Here is a 5,000-nt window from a genome sequence, read left to right on the forward strand (position 1 = left end):
CAGCACCCCAACGCCAGCGCCTCTGCCGCACGAAGTCGTGGACCGGCAATCACTCCACCTGCACCTGTTCGTGCCCCACCCCAACCGCCCAACTCGCAGCTCCAGCGGATGAACGGCGGACTTTGCTCGCACTCGCAATGTGCAATCCACCCCTATAACGTGCGTTTCATGAAGAGTTATGTCCAATATGCGACATTCCCGCTGTCCCTATACATGAGCTGCGAGCTGTACCACGTACGAGCTACAGACGCGAGCGCGTTGCTCTCTGTACGAATGCAGATGCTCAGCGGCAGCTAGGAGGCGCTCCATCCATGTCGGTACCGGTGAGCGTTGCACTCGCAGTCGCAAAAACGTACGGCAAGTATATTACTCGGAAGAGTCAATGACAGTCCAAGCCCCCCTGCGTGGGAAGAGTCTTCCTAGGCCATGACCCACCGGAAGGGCGCAGCGTCCCCCACCCCAGACATGTGACGTCACACTATCGGTATTGACGACTAGACTGATTCCTTATAATCATTTGCCATACACCGGTGGAAGCTGCCGAGACGAGTAACTACATAGCGGGCTCGCCGTGTCACTAATGTACAGAGATACAATAGTTTCGACTGGAACCGGATTAAACGTATACACGGCGCTGATTAGTAATAGATAGAGCCATCAGAATACAGATAATGTATACAACTGTCCGTATACATGCTGAAAGACTCTGCTCACAATCACACGTCAGCCAGACACTCTTATCACGCACTACTCTCTGCCTGTAACAGGCACACAGACAATATCTAAGCACCAGCATGGAACAACACCCAGTGCATCCTCTCTGCCACATTAGACAATCCACACTATCATAACCAGACCGGGAGGTCCACTCGGAAAACAGAATATCCCACCCTTCCGACAACCACCATTGCTCAGCTAAGCCACCAACACCCACACATGTCCTACACAGGGGTGCACCCAACATCACAATACTGCCTCCTGTCACACCACACAAACAATGGCACGAATGAAAGACACAGGTCTGCCACAAGCATGGAATCAGAGCGCCGCCTGTTATGAGCCAAAGGTGCACCCTGACGTGGCAAATCAGATGATGCCGCAGTCATTTACTTACGATAATCACAATCAACAAACCAGCCCCCCCCCCCCCCCGAAAACACCTTTCCTTACAACAATGTGTGCCTTAACCTAACCCGTATTGTGCCTTAACCTAACCCGTATTGTGCCTTAACCTAACCCGTATTGTGCCTTAACCTAACCCATATTGCGCCTTAACCTAACCCATATTGCGCCTTAACCTAACCCATATTGCGCCTTAACCTAACCCATATTGCGCCTTAACCTAACCCATATTGCGCCTTAACCTAACCCATATTGTGCCTTAACCTAACCTATATTGTACCTTAACCTAACCCATATTGTACCTTAACCTAACCCATATTGTACCTTAACCTAACCTATATTGTACCTTAACCTAACCTATATTGTACCTTAACCTAACCTATATTGGGCCTTAACCTAACCTATATTGGGCCTTAACCTAACCTATATTGGGCCTTAACCTAACCTATATTGGGCCTTAACCTAACCTATATTGGGCCTTAACGTAACCCACGTTGCGCCTTAACCTAACCTATATTGTACCTTAACCTAACCCATATTGTACCTTAACCTAACCCATATTGTACCTTAACCTAACCTATATTGGGCCTTAACCTAACCTATATTGGGCCTTAACCTAACCTATATTGGGCCTTAACCTAACCTATATTGGGCCTTAACGTAACCCACGTTGCGCCTTAACGTAACCCACGTTGCGCCTTAACGTAACCCACGTTGCGCCTTAACGTAACCCACGTTGCGCCTTAACGTAACCCACGTTGCGCCTTAACCTAACCCATATTGCGCCTTAACCTAACCCATATTGCGCCTTAACCTAACCCATATTGCGCCTTAACCTAACCCATATTGTACCTTAACCTAACCTATATTGTACCTTAACCTAACCTATATTGTACCTTAACCTAACCTATATTGGGCCTTAACCTAACCTATATTGGGCCTTAACCTAACCTATATTGGGCCTTAACCTAACCTATATTGGGCCTTAACCTAACCTATATTGGGCCTTAACGTAACCCACGTTGCGCCTTAACGTAACCCACGTTGCGCCTTAACGTAACCCACGTTGCGCCTTAACGTAACCCACGTTGCGCCTTAACGTAACCCACGTTGCGCCTTAACGTAACCCACGTTGCGCCTTAACCTAACCCATATTGCGCCTTAACCTAACCCATATTGCGCCTTACCCTAACCCATATTGCGCCTTAACCTAACCCATATTGTGCCTTAACCTAACCTATATTGTACCTTAACCTAACCCATATTGTACCTTAACCTAACCTATATTGTACCTTAACCTAACCTATATTGTACCTTAACCTAACCTATATTGTACCTTAACCTAACCCATATTGCGCCTTAACCTAACCCATATTGCGCCTTAACCTAACCCATATTGCGCCTTAACCTAACCCATATTGCGCCTTAACCTAACCCATATTGCGCCTTAACCTAACCCATATTGCGCCTTAACCTAACCCATATTGCGCCTTAACCTAACCCATATTGCGCCTTAACCTAACCCATATTGCGCCTTAACCTAACCCATATTGTACCTTAACCTAACCCATATTGTACCTTAACCTAACCTATATTGTACCTTAACCTAACCTATATTGTACCTTAACCTAACCTATATTGTACCTTAACCTAACCTATATTGGGCCTTAACCTAACCTATATTGGGCCTTAACCTAACCTATATTGGGCCTTAACCTAACCTATATTGGGCCTTAACGTAACCCACGTTGCGCCTTAACGTAACCCACGTTGCGCCTTAACGTAACCCACGTTGCGCCTTAACGTAACCCACGTTGCGCCTTAACGTAACCCACGTTGCGCCTTAACGTAACCCACGTTGCGCCTTAACGTAACCCACGTTGCGCCTTAACGTAACCCACGTTGCGCCTTAACGTAACCCACGTTGCGCCTTAACCCAACACACGTTGCGCCTTAACCCAACACACGTTGGGCCTTAACCCAACACACGTTGGGCCTTAACCCAACACACGTTGGGCCTTAACCCAACACACGTTGGGCCTTAACCCAACACACGTTGGGCCTTAACCCAACACACGTTGGGCCTTAACCCAACACACGTTGGGCCTTAACCCAACACACGTTGGGCCTTAACCCAACACACGTTGGGCCTTAACCCAACACACGTTGGGCCTTAACCCAACACACGTTGGGCCTTAACCCAACACACGTTGGGCCTTAACCCAACACACGTTGGGCCTTAACCCAACACACGTTGGGCCTTAACCCAACACACGTTGGGCCTTAACCCAACACACGTTGGGCCTTAACCCAACACACGTTGGGCCTTAACCCAACACACGTTGGGCCTTAACCCAACACACGTTGGGCCTTAACCCAACACACGTTGGGCCTTAACCCAACACACGTTGGGCCTTAACCCAACACACGTTGGGCCTTAACCTGCTCTGTAATTGTCATACGACGCGTTAAATTAGTGTGGTGTTGCCTAACTGCAACCCCCGCAATATAGTTTGCTACTCGCACTGCCTGGTCCCCAGAGTATCGCTTCATGTTAAACACCTTGCAGCTATACACTGTAATGCGGATGGCAGCAGGACGTACATGCTCAATGCCCTTCGCAGTTGTTCATTGGCATTTGCATGGCGAAGCACAGCCTACGTTGTGGTACGGCGTGTGTCAACTGTCCGCTGATGTTGTACGTCCAAATCACACACTGTACTGCACATTGGTCCTCATGTACTGAATGATACATCGTGGTACATGTGTGACCGTACCACGACTGCGCCAACAACGGCGAACCATACGGTCCAAATATTGTGCACTCAGCTACGTGTCGTCTCCCTATAAGAGCTGGATTGCAGTATGGTATGCCGTGGATGGCGATCAGCATGAGCCGTCTGTTGATGTAGTGGCGCGTGTTGTCAGACGTAGTCGTCTCTTCTCACACACCGTGATAGCATGGTGCACTGCGTTCCACATCTGCGACATGCGACAGAGGCCGGTTGACAGTCGTTCGCGCAATGGACATCGCATACGTACGGGGGCCACCTTCCACGTGTTCGCGAAGCGTGCACATGTTGTTGCGTGTATGTGGGCAGACATAGTGTGTCGTGACACCTGACACAGGCATGCAACAATCGTTGAATTTGCAAATGGCGATGGACGTCTACGTTTGCTGGTGACGTTACGCAAATGAACAACTGGTAAACGGTTGTGGTGCGGTTGTTCTCGCTAGAGGTGAATCAGTGATGGCGACGATCGGTTGAGCTACCAACCGGTTGTTTCAGCGATACCCACCATGCCCACGAACGTGAATGGCATGTGGGTGTGAAGCGATACGCGGCGGTGGCTGGGTGGGACCGTCCCCGGCCGGTGAGGGGGGGCCTCCCGGCGTGCTGGCCGCGCGGTGCGTGGGCGCACGCGCTACAGCCGGCTGGTGGGGGCGGCCAGTGGCAGGCGCGCCGGCCGACGGAGGCGGCAGGCGGCGCAGCTGCGCGCCGGCGCACCCTGCACGCGGCGCCGTGCGGCCAAAGTAGGTCCTCGCGGGCCCGGTGCGAAGCGCGGTGGACATCTGCAGTGTGCTGGTCCGATTGAGGACTGTGTGCGCTGAGGATGCGCCGCCGCCCGGCGCTCGGCGCCGCGACGCCGTCTGCTGCTCGGTCGCCTCTGCGGTTCTCGCAGGTGGTTTGTATCGCAGCTGTGCGGACGTGTTGGCGCGTGCGCTGTGCTGGGAGAGTTCGCTTCGGCACCCAAGTGGGGCTTTTGTCCTTCTGTGGCGCTGGCGTTGGAGCTGCCGGCCACCGTAGGTGGCGCGTGTTGTCTCCCGCCGGCAATGCCACGACAGCACGCTCCCGGGCCTCTGTCGGCAGCGGCAA

Source organism: Schistocerca americana, unplaced genomic scaffold (assembly GCF_021461395.2).
Source record: "Schistocerca americana isolate TAMUIC-IGC-003095 unplaced genomic scaffold, iqSchAmer2.1 HiC_scaffold_666, whole genome shotgun sequence".
In the NCBI taxonomy this organism is placed as follows: Eukaryota; Metazoa; Arthropoda; class Insecta; order Orthoptera; family Acrididae; genus Schistocerca; species Schistocerca americana.